The 16,972-nt window shown below is 41.1% G+C and overlaps 1 protein-coding gene across 2 annotated transcripts in view; it reads left to right on the forward strand.

Moving 5' to 3' along the window:
- Positions 1-1,110: 1,110 nt before the first annotated feature.
- Positions 1,111-16,972, forward strand: part of LOC126199359 (protein yippee-like 2) — a 671,041-nt gene continuing 655,179 nt past the window's right edge. The window contains exon 1 of one of the 2 annotated variants that reach the window (XM_049936229.1): positions 1,111-1,304. The gene's annotated coding sequence lies outside the window, so the exon portion shown is untranslated. The remainder of the gene's footprint in view (positions 1,305-16,972) is intronic. The other variant, XM_049936249.1, reaches the window with a different exon arrangement.

The raw sequence follows: 16,972 nt of genomic DNA on the forward strand, positions 1-16,972 counted from the left end.
TGGTCACCTTCTGATCTAACCTAGATTTCGAGCTATGACACAAATCAATGTCCATTAAAAAAAATTGAAAAAAATTATCGAAAAACGGTGTTACAGCCATCCTTAGTACACTCAAAAGTCTAGCGCCTCAGAAGTGGCACAACAAAAAAATTTGTTTCAACGATAGTTCTGCCATTCGACTGTTAGATTGTTCAGTCTGTTGTACACAGGTTTTCAGCCATTGACCATTTTCAAGTACCAAAGTGTTAAAGCATGAACAGATTTATTTATTATAAAAAAAGATATACAGATGTAATTTCAACACAGAACGTTTTACGCATTATAGTAACAGAAATTTTCTGTGGAATAGGAGTTGTCAAGGAGAAATTTTCTCAGGTAGTTTTCAGATTTTACTTTGCTGTTTGTCAGACATTTTATGTCACTGGGTATGTGATGCAAAAATTTTTGTTGCAGCATTGCTCACACGTTTTTGCGCTAAAGACAACTTTAATGTGGAGTATTGAATTTCATTTTTCCTAGTGGTATTGTAATTGTGTACGTCATTGAAGTGGATTATTATTTACAGAAAACTTCAGGAGGGAATAAATATACTGTGAAGCAGTAGTCAGGATGCCCAACTCTTAAACAACTGTCTACAACATGATCTTTGGTGAACACCACATAATTATTATTCTTGCAGCATATTTTTTCGCAATGAAAGCTTTAAAACAGCTCTCAAAAGCAGTTAACGTGGTAAGAGATCATTATTAGTCTAGGATGAGATATAGACTGTGTTACAGATTTTTCCATTTTTTATCATGTGGCCACGATTTCATAAACAGAACAATTGGTCACCTGTGCATCCTTACAAAGGTTTATGTCTCATACAAACACAGAGAAACTAGAAACGTTATGACAGGTTTCAAGCTGTTACCGACATCAGTTCAAGTTGTTGACCAGTATAGGCTTAAGAATAAATGCCCCTGTCTTCTATATTGTGACCAACTTCCTCCGTGTGTAGCATTCTAGACCTCTCGGTGTCAGCCAGAGCAGAACAAAGGAACGGGAGAGCCTAGATCCAGTCCCCGCGGCCGGGGTCCAAGCGAGCAGTGCGTGCGCAACAGCTGCGCAGAACACCAGAGGTGGGCAGCAGCCGATGCAAAATAAATCGAAGCAGGCTGTGGTGTTGTGAGGTGCGCAGTGAGGTTTGCTTCGCATTTTCTGCGATATCACCGCTCTCCGTGAGTGTCCGGTGTTCAGGCGTTGCGTTTTGTGTCTACGGGCATCGAAACATCTAACGAGCTGTCGGGAAAGTGCTTATGGAGGTTAGTAATTTATTTCTACCGCCAACTTTCTTTGTTCAGTCGTGTTTTGACAACACGGCATCAGCCATCTTGCCTGTTTACATGTCATTTCATAGAATTGCGAGAAGTATAGAGTATGTATGTGTATGTTTTCAGGCGTCTGTGGTTTCTTTTTCATTATGTTCTTCCTGTAAAGTGATGACACACAGTCTCCGTGCTGAAAACATCACCTAACGATTCTCTCTCGTAGAACGAGAAACCGCCATGGATTTTCTATTTTGTTACAAATTTCGGCATTGACGCGATTTGAGTAGCTGTTAAACTTCGTAACTGTTGACTATTTTAAAACTGAGGCGCATTTCAAACCAAGATTATTCACCTTGTTATTTTGCTGAGCGCTTTGTTGTTCCAATCAGCTGGCGGCAGCCATGTGTTACAGCTGCTTCCTTTCATGTCATATCCAGTCGTGGTGCGCACTAGAACTGCATTCAAAGGTTTCGTTAAGACTTCGTGGACAGAGTACAATAATCACTGTTACATATAGAATTGACGGAGGATTCACAAACACCGAACGAACGCTACATCAGTCTTGACAACGGAACGCATTTTGTGACGAATATTTACGGAAATGACAACGTCGTGGGAAAGAAAAGGAGAGTAGCGGAAAACAGTATAGTTACTTGAGCCCTTATGATAAATCTGTGGTACGCAAAAGGGGACATCTCTCTCTCTCTCTCTCTCTCTCTCTCTCTCTCTCAACAGTGAAAAAAAAGTTATGTTCACTGAATCTGAAATGTTGGGGTGTTAAGTTACTGTGCCTGCCGCATGCATTCATTGAGAGAGTATCAGTAAATTACTGAAGTATCCATCATCATGTTTTTGCATCAGTTTAGATAGTTTTCAGGAGTGGTGTATAGATAAAATACAGTTTTCCCAGTACAGGTACAGCCAAATTAGTTACTTTTGTTTGCTGTAATTATCTCAGAGTGTGTTCAGAGCAATATTGTTTTGTTTTCATACTCTGGATCATAACAAACAAGTACTGATAAAGATGTTGCTCTTAATCAGATGTCTGAGATTCTTCATGTATGCATTTTCAGAGACAAATGTTCAGAATGAGTAATTTATACCAGTACATTGCTCTATACTTGCAGCATAAGTCTCTTTGTTGTGAAAACTATGATTTTGAAGCTACTGATAAACGAACGTTCAGCATAGATAAAATGGAAGAAAAGAGGTACTTGTTTGCAGTTAAAGAATGTAGTTTTTCATATGAAAATCAGTGATATAATTACTGTGTTTAATGAGAAGAGTGAAGTCATTTTTTTAATATACTAGTGTGCAGCTTTCTTGACTGAAGCTATTTAGACAACTCCCAAAAGCAGTTAATATGGTAGGATATCATTACTAGTCCAGGTGAGATACAAATTGTGTTACAGATTTTCATTTTTTATCATGTGGTTACAACTTCATAAATAGAGTTGGTCAATTGTGCATTTGTTGTCAGCAATATAGTTTTTCTTTTTGTGTACATATAGTGAGTATTAAGTAACAGTACATCAGTTGGAGAATTTGTGATGTTTTGGAGAGTTTATTTTTAAAATGAACTTTCTGTGGTGACCAAACAGGTTAGACATTATCTCAATATTCTAACACAAATCATTTTCAGTTTACAGCAAATGCTGTGAGTGTTGTTGGACAATACACACTGCATTGCAAGCTTCTATAGAGCTTTGTTCTTGTTTTGTTGTATTGGGTTTCCATTTGAAAAGTAATGTGATTAAAATTTGTTGAATCACCTCACATATTTATTATGCTTATTGGTGTGTGTGCAAGTTCAAACAGCTTGATGAAAGTTATAACAGGAGTAGTATAAAAAGTATCTGCTGTGTATTTACAGTATTTCAGTACCCACTTGAATGCTATGGATAATCAGTGTTTCATAAACAGACATTTTAAAAGACCTTAAAGAAAGACAAAGATGTATTTCACAATAAATAATCAAAAGTGATAACTGAGAAATTACTTTGCTAAATATGCATAGCATGCATGGTAGCTTTAGTAAATTATGGATACTTATCAGTTTTTCCTGCAGTATAGTAGAAATGTGGAGAATTAGTACATATTCTGTAGAATATTGCACTTGAGCACCTTGTAGTCATGTGCGTATTTTTACCTCACAGTAATGTGTTTGTAGTCTTAGTTTTGAACGTAATATAGGTAAATGAAGAATGCCAATTAAGTCTTTATGTTCAAAGATTAGTAAATCCTGTCTGTCATGACCTTGAGGCCTTTTTGACAAGCAATTACTGAGTAAAGTTGATCATGTATCTGTTTTTCTACAATGTGCAAATGAAACTTAGCTGCTGCATTTGTGCAACACACTGCCATTTTCATACAAGCTGAAAATGCTTTTCATAATCAATAAGATGTCATGTGGTTTCATATTAGACAGTGATTCATCTACTTAAATGCTGTTGTTAGGACTGGACTTTCTCCCACTTCTATACACATGAATTGTGTACACTCAAGAATGAATTCTGGTATCCAAGGCCATAGTTTTCAGTATGTGCATAGGATCAGGTTTAGACAACTAAATCACAAAATGTTCTAGGCCTGCAGTAAATGCGCACCACTGAAAAATTGGCATTATTGTTTGATTGTGGCACACACAGAATTAAAAATAAAACCTCATTGAGTTTTCTTTGGCCACTTTTTTAAAACAATACATTAGTGTTTAGGTTTTGAAATATCTTGTGACTACCTGATTTGAGACTGAAGATGCCCAATTGCTATTTAAATTTATCTGTGCCAAGACCTTGTACCTCTGTAAGACAGGATGAGAGCTGTGCAGAATGACAGTATAAGACTGTCAATGAATTTTTTGTGTGATAGCAGTGCCTGAACAAGTGTACACAGAGGTGTTACTAGTTTACACGTTGGTCATCCAGTCTTCTCCATATCATGAATGGACATATACGTGTCTCATCATCATATTTTGCATTCTAGTCAGTGATACTTCTTAACCAACAGTTGGGAAATCCCTCACACTGTCCATATAAAGGAAAAAAAACCTCTCTTACTCTCCCATATATTGTTTACAGTACCAGAAGCAGTAAAAAATAAATTTTATTACAACATACATTGCTATTAATTCAAAGACACTTTTTCTCTCTGCAGCATATGCTGACTAACAGAAAGATGTAGTAATAATTGAGTATAGAAGAAAAGGGGCCCCAGTTTTAAGAGACATTATAATGACTGTAGTAACTTACGGGATTGGTATGTGTGAAATAATTTATTGGAGCTAGTAAGGTTTAGATTTCAACACTAGAGGAAGTATGGGTCATGTTGGCCATGCAGAAAAATGCATTGCCAACATTGTACATGGTTTAAGATACTCATGTTTACTGCTTTCTTGTCCATACTTAGTCTGCCAACTAACAATGTTATTACTGAGTGAGTAGTTGCAGCAGTTAGGACATTTGGTGGAACTGTTCTTAATTCCACATCATCTTCTCCAATCCAAGTTTGCGATCTCTCTCTTGAAAATCACATTGTTGATGGAACAATAAACCCAAATTTTCTTTCCTTCCTTTTTGCAATGTTACCAATCTTAAAAACATATTTTCATGCTGGTAGCCATGTATTAAAGTTAGGAAGTGAAGTGTTTACGTATTTATTATAGACTGCATTGTTTCTGCTTGATGAAAGCCAGTATGCTTGCAGGGGGGATACTGTCAGGAAAGGTGTTCCGTTGATAATACTGCCACATCCACCCACATATTTTGAGATGATTGATAGAATTGTTTCTTTGGATTCACATAACATGCTAAATAGTATGGTGTGAAGCATCAAATGGAAGCATGAGTCAAGTACAAAAGTAAAGCTGTCGACCAGTAGTTCTGTTTCAGAATTTAGAAATCTGACTGCATTTTTAGCTAACAGCACTGATTACAGCAAACCTTTGCTCTGTGGTTTTTAGGAGCAGTTTTAAGATACATAGACAACAGTGTAATAATTGTGTGGTTGCTCTCACCTCCATTCCATCGATAGTAACATGTTTTCTCTCTCTCTCTCTCTGTCTCTCTCTGAGCACTTTTCCTGAGTGTGTAATCCTTTAATGTCTTGTAGGCGATGCTGTTGTAGTCTTTACAATGTCATCTTTAATTCTCTCCCATTGTTGAGAAAAGTGTCAATGATTATTAATGGCATACTTCAAACAAGAATTCTAAGCATATATACATGTAGTCTGCACACAGCAAAGCATCCTTAGCTTCAAAGAAATGAGTACTTTTCTTTGCGGAACACGACCAATCTCGCTTGTGAACCATTTTGTTTTCGATCACAGGTAATGCTTGTGCAAGAGACATAAATGTATAACTTTTTCAAATTTTGAAATTAAATTTTTGCGTGATAATCGGCGTCCTTGTGACATACACCGATCTAGATTTACAGAATTGCTGAAAGACTGTGTGAGGCATCAACGAAGTCAACACTGCTTATTTTTGTACTCACGTCAGACGCTACATTTCATTGTTTTACTACGCCCTGAAGTTCACGTTTGGTTTGCTTTTCTTCGCTGCACTTTGAATTTTCGTTTAATCTCGAAAACAGTGCTTTCATTTTACAATAAAAGCGATCCACTGCCAAGAAGAACACTATTGTCATAAAATTTCATACGCCAATCTTGCATCTGCCCGTATTTTCATAGCAGTTCCATCTAAATGTCTCTGTCTTCACTAGCAGCACATTTATTTGCGATGAAATGTAACATGTTTACACTGTAAATGTCATCATCTAATGACGACCCTGCTTATGTATGAGAAATGGCTAATTGGCAAACATTTCAAGACAATATGTCGCTAATGTTTGTTTCTCCAACTAGAGCTATATTAAAGTTACAGCCCGTAGTCCAGTTTACATACGTCTATAATGCATCTTAAGGGGAAGGTGTTCTTCTTAAACATGCTGGCATTCATCGGTGGTTAATACGTAGGAGAGTAGTAGGCAGCTGCTGCTTTATGCTTGTGATCGATGCTACGGTAGGTTTCAAAATGTTAACGACCAGAGAAGCGGTTCTCGGCGTGTTGAGACGGGCATGCTGTCTGCCCGGAAGGCGTTTGGCCGCTGCAGCGCAGCTGCACTGGGTTCAAGGGCACGGAGCTCAGGGCCGCCCTGCGGGGGACAAAGGGCTGCTACGTCACACAGCCCTTCACGCACCTGCCCCTCCTGTTACTACTGGTTCCATTATTATTAGCATTTATTACCATTGCTACGTCAGTGAACTGTCAGGACCTGATGGACTGCGACAAGTTTGCGTTAAATCACAATAATACGTGTATATAGCTTGAGGCAGTAATTGAGAATGGAGGTACACGGTGCTGTAACTTATTCCCCACATTGTTAAAATCTGAGTATTCGATAAGCAGCAAAGGAAAGTGAGAAGAAACATGGAAAGGGAATAAGTCAAGGGAGAAGAAATATGTTTAAAGTTTGGTCATTACATATGTCGGAGATGGCATTTAGACTTGGAAGATCTATTAAATGGGGTGGATAGTGTCTTCAGAAAGAAGTCATAAGTTAAAGTTCATCGAGGGTAATGAAGGATAGTGAAATCGGGCGATGTTGAGGGAATTAAATTAGCGAATGAGACAATAAAAGTAGTGAGTATTTGCGCAGCCAAATTATTGACGATGGCGGGAGAAGACCCGATATGAAATGTAGACTGGCAATAGAAAGAAATTTTTTTCTATACGAGATATGTATTGATTAGCGAAAACATTATGACTACCGTCCGCTGAAATATATACAGGGTGGACATTAATAAAACAGACGAACTGCAGGGACGCATTTCTGACCGCAAATGGAGGAACAAAGGTCCTGTGAACATGTGTCCGGAAATGCGTCGTTGTCACGATAAGTGGCGCTGAGGAATAAAAGCGCCTCTGACTATGTGCGTGTGTGTGTGTTCCTTGTGTGTTGCAGGCTGTGAACTGACGCAGTGTACTGTAAGCAATAGAATGGACCGGTATTCATGTCGGGAACAAGCTGAGATGGTGTTTGTGTACTGCCAAGCAGAAGGAAATAGTCGAGAGGCAGCACGACTATACGAAAGCAAGTATCCTGACAGGCCCCAACCTCAGCACACAACATTTCAAGCCCTTTTTGGGCATTCGTGTGATGAGGACTACTTTCAGACAAACTAAGTTGCAGGGAGGCAGCGGACTGTGCATACACCATTAGGTGGCTTCCGGAGTATGATGTAGATGTACTGCAGTTTTGGAGAACAGAGTTCTGCAGGGCATTGAGACGAACCCTAGTACAAACTCCAGGCAAATGACCCGTCAACATGGTGTACGTCAAAGTATGGTTATGTGTATCCTGCATGACAACTGTTAGTATCCCCTGCAACGAGCACAAGGATTATCAGCAAAGAATTTCCCTTTACGGGGAGGATTTTGTTCCAGTGCGCTTTGCTTTTCGTTGCACGCATACTGTCCACTTAACGACACATGTTCATAGGACCTTTCTTCCTCTATTTCCAGTCAGGAATCAGCCCCTCTAGTTTGTCTTATTAGGTTCACCCTGTATAAGCGTGACAGACGAAAGACTCTAGTAAGGCAACGGGCCGAAAGTGAGTATATTCTATAGCAAGAGCGACTTCAGCAAAGGCTAGATTCTCAAACGTGGCTCAAGGATTCGCGGATCACGAAAACGTCTCTGACGTCGTGAGCATCAGTGGAAAGTGGTTGATGGAAGGTGAAATCACAAGTAGGCGACAATATGTTCAGCTTTTAACCCTCATCACGGAACATGGCAGTGTGAGGCTTGCCCGCGACTCGTTGCCGATCTGACGGCAGAATAAAATGCTGGTGCAGGCACAAGTGTTTCTCGGAGCAAACCAATCAGCGCCCATTGTTGTTAAACATGGGCTCTGCGGAAGACAACCCTTATGGGAAAGCTTTAAACATCACAAAACCCTTACGTGTTCCCATATTGACCCAAAAACGTCATCAGTCATTGATACTGGACCGTACATGAGTGGAAACGTGTCAGATGGCTCCCGGCTACTCGAAACATGCACTGCGCCGACAGTGAAAAATACACCACATTGCGGAGCATCTCAAAGAATTTATTTATGATCAGTACACCTCTACATGTGAACCATTTGTAGCACGAAGAATATCGAGTCTATATTCAATTTCTTGCCAAGTTCTTTGTAACCTTTCCTATGTTACTGTTGCAATCACATTAGTGATACATTGTCGCAACGTAGGAAAATCGCCCACTTTGGTCACATACACGGGGTCCTTCACGAACCCCACATGAAGAAATGAAACGGCGTAATGTCGGGTAAAAAACATGGGTCCTCCGCGTCCGATCCAACGATTGGGAAATTTCCTATCCAGGAACTTGCGAACAGCCGATGACCAATGCGGCGGAGCTCCATCTTGTCGAAAAATGATATTGGGTTGTAAGTCTTGTATCTGAGGGTACACAAACTGCTCTAACACGCCAAGATACACTGACCATTCATTGTTTGTTCCGCAAAGAAGAACGGTCCAACAATCCTGTCGTGCATTAACCCGCACCAGACGTTTAGTTTAGGGCTATCACGAACATGTTCAATGACAACGTGCGGATTTTGCGAACATTATGCCTACTAACCCTTCCTGATAGATGAAAGGTTACCGAGAATAAACATCTTTCCAGGAAATTGGCATCCGTATCAATATGCTGCAGCATATCCGCAGCAAATTGTTGTCGGCGTGGTTTGTCGTTCGGCGTCAGATGTTGCACAATTTGCACTTTGTAAGCACACATACGAAGACGTTGGTGAACTACACTATGCAATGTTGATCGAGGTACATAAAGTTGCCTATGTGCTTGACGAATTGACTTACTTGGGCATCTGAGAAACTTTTGCCTTAATTGTTTGCACATCAGTTAGATCACATTCATACACACGACGATAATTTCTTTGCACAGTAATCGGCGATTTTGTTTCTGCAAACCACACTGCTGCGTGCGCGCGCTGCTGTGGAGTCGCCATTTTCACTTCATGCGGTCATGCTGCACTCTGGCGACGATACTTGGGACTTCTGACGCGGGAATATAATATCTTTGAGATGCTCTACAATGTGATGCATTTTTCATTGTCGTATCTACTGTGGTTTTTCTCCTTGAAAACAGGGAGGTCTGAGTGGGACACCCTGTACTATGGAGGACATTCACCTGGGCTTCCATATAATAGTAATCGAAGCCACCGTGACAGCTGTGGACTCCATGAAGGTTATTACGGCCTGCCTGCATCCCTTCATGTTGATGTCTTTTCCGACGTCGATGGCATCTGCTATCAGTGTCCTTGTCACAGTGACAGAATCATGCCATAGTAGTTTGAGGAGCATTGTAGCATTGATGTCTTGGCAACCAAAGTCGACTGGTCGCAATCCGATGGAACACATCGGGGCTCTATGGGGGCACCAGCTCCGCACCTACTAACTACGGCCAATAATTTGCGGGAATTACAGAACCTGTACGTGGACATCTGGTGCCACATACCGCAGGAGGCTTACCAGGGACTTTCCGAATCCGTGACACCTATAATCGCTGCTCTATTGCGCTAGAGTAAATATGTTGTGGCTCATCATTATGTTCATTTAAGTGTTAGGACGTCTTTTTTGGAGGCATTTGCCAGAAATAATCTGTTGTAGGGAAGTGAAAGGTGGGCGATAAACAAACAGATAGGACAAGAACGGAATAGGAACTTTTGAATTTGGTGCTGTAGAAGAATGCTGAGGATTAACTGGTTACATCGAATAACGAATGGACAAGTACTGCTTCGCATCGTGCAGGAAAGAAACTTCAGGTACAATTTTATTAATTAAAAGAAGAGGTAGGCTATCAGAAAATATCCTGAGACATCAAGAAATATTTAATTTGATAGATGAGGTATAAACTGTTGAGGAGACTGAGGCTTGACTGCATTAAGCAGGTTGAAGAGGATATAATTTGCAGTAATAATGCAGAGATGATAGATGTGCACGGGATAAACAATAGTGAACAGCTACACTAAACCTGTCTTCTAACGGAGGCCTCAACAAAAATAAAATTTAAGTTATAATAACACAAAATCACTGTATTATTTCAGTGCCATGAATAGTGTTTTAGGACAGCTGCAAGTGAGGTAGGCGTTGTTACATCACTGGAAAAAATTCGCGCACATAATAGAAATGATGTTCCTTTAGATCATACAACATTTTTACTTTGAACAGGACAACTGGTGAAACTGGACGGTTTGGTAGGACACTAAACATTCTCACAGCTACCGTTGTGAATCTATCTTTCGCTGTGGCAAATGTAGACTGCCCTTATTCCATGTGTTGTGATAGTGATTTTCATCTGTCTTGCTGGATTATTTTCAGTTTACTTACGTCCGCAGTCCTGCAATATTTTAGTAACGACAACATTTCCCACCTAGACTCTTGTGAATGAGGCAGCTACGTATTGGACGGAAACAGTCGAAACTCCCAATTCAATAAAAAGGGTTATAACTGTCCGTTTGCAGACTACACCTAATGCTCGTTACTGCGTCCTCCTATAGCAGCAAATGAACTGTTTTATTTGTAAACCCCCCTGGTGACGAGTAGTAAAATTATCAATATATTATAGCCATATATTGGCCAGTTGGTGGTAAAAAATTCTTAATCTTGCTAAACAGGTGGTTTATTAACAAAATAGGTTTAAAGTGATACTAATTTTGACTTACACTGACCGCCGCTTTTATTAAAACTTTCGTGACAGTGACTACATCTTCAACTGTATGCAAATAAGTTACTAAGTTGTGATTGACAGACCTATGATCAAATGCCATTGCGTTCACTTGCTAGCTGATTCGTTATGTTTCTGTAGCCGCGCCCTTTTCAGGGTCGGTCACTTCCATTTTGAATACGGAAATATTCGAAAGGGAAGACATAAGTTGGAAGCACGGCAGTTGTTTAAGATAAGGAAATATGTATCCATGTCTATTAGTCACCCGCTCTTCTCAGTATAGATAACCTTGTGGTTCAAAGATCCACAAATACTCGCACGAATCACACATACCAATGCAAACTTGCGACACATGAACGTAAAACAAATATTTTTGTGTAGAATTAGACAAGATGAAGAAAAAAAAAGTTTATATGTGAGCTGAATCTTTTAAGAGTGCGTAATTTACGTGGAGAATGTGGCTTGAGTAAAATTCAGTACACTTAGAAAAGTAGTGTTGCTACACAGTTTTTTAGGAAAGTGTTAAATTACTTTTAAGACCACCTTGTTCCTTTTGTAAACTATTGCTAAAGATTTCAAACTTCTCCAACAAATGGTATTTAGCCACTGACCTTCTGTCCTTTTCAGTATGCTCCCAATGAAACGCAGCCTGCAGTGCCTATGTAGTCGTTACCTGTACGTTGTTATTCTCAAATATTTGGATGGCATGGCTGTCTCTCGTCACTCGTTAATCCAGCAGTCAGAGGCAGCTTGTCTTTTAAATTTGCCGAAGCGCACACTTCACACTTGAGATATTAAGGACTACTCACCAGTAATTACACCAGGGTGGTAGTTTTTCGTTATCTAAACCGTATACTACTGAAGTTCCCGTCCGATAGAATTACCTCATAGATAATTGTGTAATACACGACAGCTTTGAGGTCGCAAGTTGTATTATTCGCAAAATCTTTAGTATATAACGTGATCAGCTGTGACACTCCGGTTATTGCTTCAGTCTCTGTATTTATCCATCCATAGCACGTCATGATATGTCATATAGTCTCTCTCCTCCTCCCTTCCCCCCCCCCCCCCCCCTAATGTTTTCGTGTCGCACGGTATAAAGAGATTTTAAAATCTAGATACACTTAATCAGTCTGGTGACGTTTATTCGTGGCACTCAATTATCTCATTGTTACTGTTGCGGCAGAACTGGGAATTACATCGATATTTGGCGCTGCATATTTTATTTCTCCTATTTCACACGCTTGTGTGATGTCAGCAACTGTTGTAGCTCTGTAGCTCGCAAAGACAGAGCGCTTGTGATAAATGCGAAGTACACAAAGTAGTTTCAGCGTTAAATGCCTGTCCCTCTCACAAAAGTTTACACAGGTACTTCAGCTATTGTTTCAGTAATTGTCACAAATTTAATGTAAGCAGAGCCTCGTGGCTGGCCGGCAGCTCGAAATATGTACGTAATTAGCGTGACCGAGCGGTTCTAGGCACTTCAGTCCGGAACCGCGCTGCTACTACGGTGTCAGGTTCGTATCCTGCCTCGGGCATGGATGTGTGTGATGTCCTTCGGTTAGTTAGGTTTAAGTAGTTCTACACTACTGGCCATTAAAATTGTTACACCACGAAGATGACTTGCTACAGACGCGAAATTTAACCGACAGGAAGAAGATGCTGTGATATGCAAATGATTAGCTTTTCAGAGCATTCGTACAAGGTTGGCGCCGGTGGCGACACCTACAACGTGCTGACATGAGGAAAGTTTCCAACTGATTCCTCATACACAAACAGCAGTTGACCGGCGTTGCCTGTTGAAACGTTGTTGTGATGCCTCGTGTGAGGAGGAGAAATGCGTACCATCACGTTTCCGACTTTGATAAAGGTCGGATTGTAGCCTATCGCGATTGCGATTTATCGTATCGTCACATTGCTGCTCGCGTTGGTCGAGATCCAATGACTTAGCAGAATATGGAATCGGTGGGTTCACGAGGGTAATACGGAACGCCGTGCTGGATGCCAACGGCCTCGTATCACTAGCAGTCGATATGACAGGCATCTTATGCGCATGGCTGTAACGGATCGTGCAGCCACGTCTCGCTCCCTGAGTCAACAGATGGGGACGTTTGCTAAAAAACAACCATCTGCACGAACAGTTCGACGTTTGCAGCAGCACAGACTATCAGCTCGGAGACCATGGCTGCGGTTACCCTTGACGCTGCATCACAGACAGGAGCGCCTGCGATGGTGTACTCAACGACGAACCTGGGTGCACGAATGGCAAAACGTGATTTTTTCGAATGAATCCAGGTTCTGTTTACAGCATCATGATGGTCGCATCCGTGTTTGGCGACATCGCGGTGAACGCACATTGGAAGCGTGTATTCGTCATGCCATACTGGCGTATTACCCGGCGTGATGGTATGGGGTGCCATTGGTTACACGTCTCGGTCACCTCTTATTCGCTTTGACGGCACTTTGAACAGTGAACGTTACATTTCAGATGTGTTACGACCCGTGGGTCTACCCTTCATTCGATCCCTGCGAAACCCTACATTCCAGCAGTATAATGCACGACCGCATGTTGCAGGTCCAGTACGGGCCTTTCTGGATACAGAAAATGTTCGATTGTTGGCCTGGCCAGCACATTCTCCAGATCTCTCACCAACGGAAAACGTCTGGTCAGTGGTGGCCGAGCAACTGGCTCGTCACAATACGCCAGTCACAACTCTTGATGAACTGTGGTATCGTGTTGAAGCTGCATGGGCAGCTGTACCTGTACACACCATCCAAGCTCTGTTTGACTCAATGCCCAGGCGTATCAAGGCCGTTATTACGGCCAGAGGTGATTTCTCAGGATCTATGTACCCAAATTGCGTGAAAATGTAATCAGATATCAGTTCTAGTATAATATATTTGTTCAATGAATGCCCGTTTATCATCTGCATTTCTTCTTGGTGTAACAATTTCAATGTCCTGTAGTGTATGTCTAGGGGACTGATGACCTCAGATGTTAAGTCCCATAGTGCTTAGAGCCATTTCAACCCGTCGAAGCCACGAATACAAGATCAGACTAATTGTAGCACATGTTGTGACATTTAAGCAGGTTTTCTTCTCGTTCTGCATACCCGAATGGAACGGAAGAACGCTAATGGGAAGTTCCCGATATACAATGTAATTCAATGGTTTGTAGAACGTGGATGTAGATGTTTTGTCATTCGGATGTCGCGTTGACGTTAAGTCGGGCGGTATTCTGTAGCAGCAGACCGTATATATGTAGACTAGCTGATGAAATCCGTGAATGACCACCGAAAGAATCAGTAATATTGTTGACGGAACACTTAGTAGGTGGTATCACCCGATTCTGAACAGCACTAGGTTTAACAGGATGTATTATGGATGATAATTAACACTTAAGACCGTTAGAGGAACAGGAAATATGAGCGCTTAAACCTGATGCGTCTGTAATGGATCAGTAACGTGTTGCTGTAAGCAGACTTTTTGGTGATGAGCGATATTACTCAACCTACTGGACAACGTCACATTCTTCCTTGTGGATGTGGTCGTCGCGACAGATTTTAGCCTTGCTATATGTGACATTCCTTGCGGCTCCAGAAACGCACTTGCGGTCTCATTGTCTAAACTTCTGCTGATGCTGCAGGCAATTTCTGCTGCGTCTTATCGCTGGCGTTGTGACGGCCGTAATGCGCAGCGTGTGTTTACTCTTACTGATTTCCTGCATCTAAAACACTCTCCGGTTTCCATCGTCGTTATACGAGATGTGTTCAGAAAGTAACGGGCATTTTGTAATTTCGCGTGTTGTATTAGATTGAAATGATTTTTTGCTATTGTGTTGGTAAACATGTCTGAGAAGAATCTATACGGAGTTGGTCATAAAGCATATTTAGCCCGTTGTCAGATATCAAAAGGTTCAACAAGTTTGCGTGAAACAGTACGAAAAAAAAACAAGCCGGATTTGTGGCGAAACAATTAATGGTTTTCGCACCACGGTAATGTACATGCTCGCTCTTTGTTGATTTTTTTTCTGAATTTTTGGCCAAAAGCAAAACTATAATGATGCTGCAGCCTCCTTATACGTCAGTCATTGGCCCCACGTGACGTTCCTCTTTCCCAGAAGTGAAGAAGCCTTTACGAGGCCGTCGTTTTACAAACATAATGAACAAACAAAAGCATCGCAGGGAGGTAAAACCCATCACAAAGATAGAATTCCAGAAGTTTTTGGAGATTGGAAAACGCGTTAGCATCTAATCGGCAATATTCTGAAAGGGAAAGTGTTGATATAGACGAATAAATAAAATTATTTCTAAAAATAAAAAAATCCTTTCATTTTTTAAACACTGCTCATACCAACGCCGTTGGCTGAGACAGTATATTAGTCATATTTTGTTTTCACAGTGGACCACAACATTAAGGACTGAACACTACTCCAGAAAGCTTCCTTTGAGCAATCCACGATCTGGACTAAGGTTGATTGAAATAATACAGGTTTTTATGCCAGACCAAGGTTTGTGTGAAAACCTTCGAGACAGATGGGCTGTTAAGTAACGTAGCTCCGTGTGGATCCAGTATTGCTCTCTTCATGTATCTGCAGGATTTTTGTGTGATCGCGGAAATACGCTTTACAGTCAAGAACTAGCTATATGGAAAATTGATAACCTTGTCTATATGCGGGCCCATGGCCTCCAAATATTTCGTAAAAGAGAACAAATAAATTATATAAATATACAGCAACAACGGAAGTTCGAAATACGGAAAATTCTCGTCTTTGTTTCCAGCGAGACGTTGTTGTTGCTGTTGCTACTGCTGTTATTATTATTATTTTTATTATTATTATTTACTTTTCCTCAGTTACATGAAATGGCTTAGCCAGTCTATCACTACACCACACAAAATGTTTAATTTTTACACATTGGTGTACCACATTTACCTTCCGCATTTGATGCCCGAGTAGCGAGTGGTTTGTCGATGACTTGCCTTGGATGTTCTTAAGTCCAAAGTGTTACATGATATCACTGCGAGGGTGTGAAGGATTATTAGATTCTTCAGTGACTATTCATTATCTTCACATTCATACACTCATAATAATACAGTCGCTACTTCTGCAGCCGAGCGGGGTAGCCGCGCGTCATAGGGCGTCCTGTCACGGTTCGCGCGGATCCTCCCCACCTTCCATCCCCCCCCCCTCCCTCCACTCACCCGTCGGAGGTTCGAGTCACGCCTCGGGCATGTGTGTGTTGTCGTCAGCCTAAGTTAGATTAAGCAGTGTGGAAGCTTAGGGAGCGATGACCTCAGCAGTTTGGTCCCATAAGGTCTTGCCACAAATTTCCAATTTGCTTCTTCTGCAATGAAGGCCACTACGGAGTTGGACGTACAAATATCGTGTTCGAGCACTATTGTTTTATTACACCGTGAGAGATCCGTGCGAGGCAGGACTCTCTGAAAGGTTCGAATTTTTGTAGAAGTTTCAAAGAAAATGTTTCTTCGAGGTAATTATGGTGTTGTTGGCAAAGGACGACTCCAGTGCTGGCGGTGAGAAAAGGATATTATAGGGCATAATGTTATCTCAGTTGCCAAGTGGGAACTGCGTTTGCACGAATCCTTTAGAGAATTTTAGGCGTAATGACGAAGTCGCGCATTGTTTGTCTCGAGCTATTTATAGGAACTGAATAAAAGTTCCTGCTGTCAGCGCCAGTCCTCTGTTACTTGTCACAGCTAAATTTGGTTGATTTTTAGAAATTTGGTTACTTACATGCGAAACGGAGGAGCTCCCAAATGGATTCCATTCAGGGAGAAGGAATACAATGGAGAAGCAGCTGTTACTGTCAGATAAAATCACAATAGCTGTTGTTTTCGTGTTATGAAACAAAGTTTCACTCCGAAGTACAGAATGCTGCCTAAGGAACTAGTCA

Source organism: Schistocerca nitens, chromosome 1 (assembly GCF_023898315.1).
Source record: "Schistocerca nitens isolate TAMUIC-IGC-003100 chromosome 1, iqSchNite1.1, whole genome shotgun sequence".
Taxonomy (NCBI): domain Eukaryota; kingdom Metazoa; phylum Arthropoda; class Insecta; order Orthoptera; family Acrididae; genus Schistocerca; species Schistocerca nitens.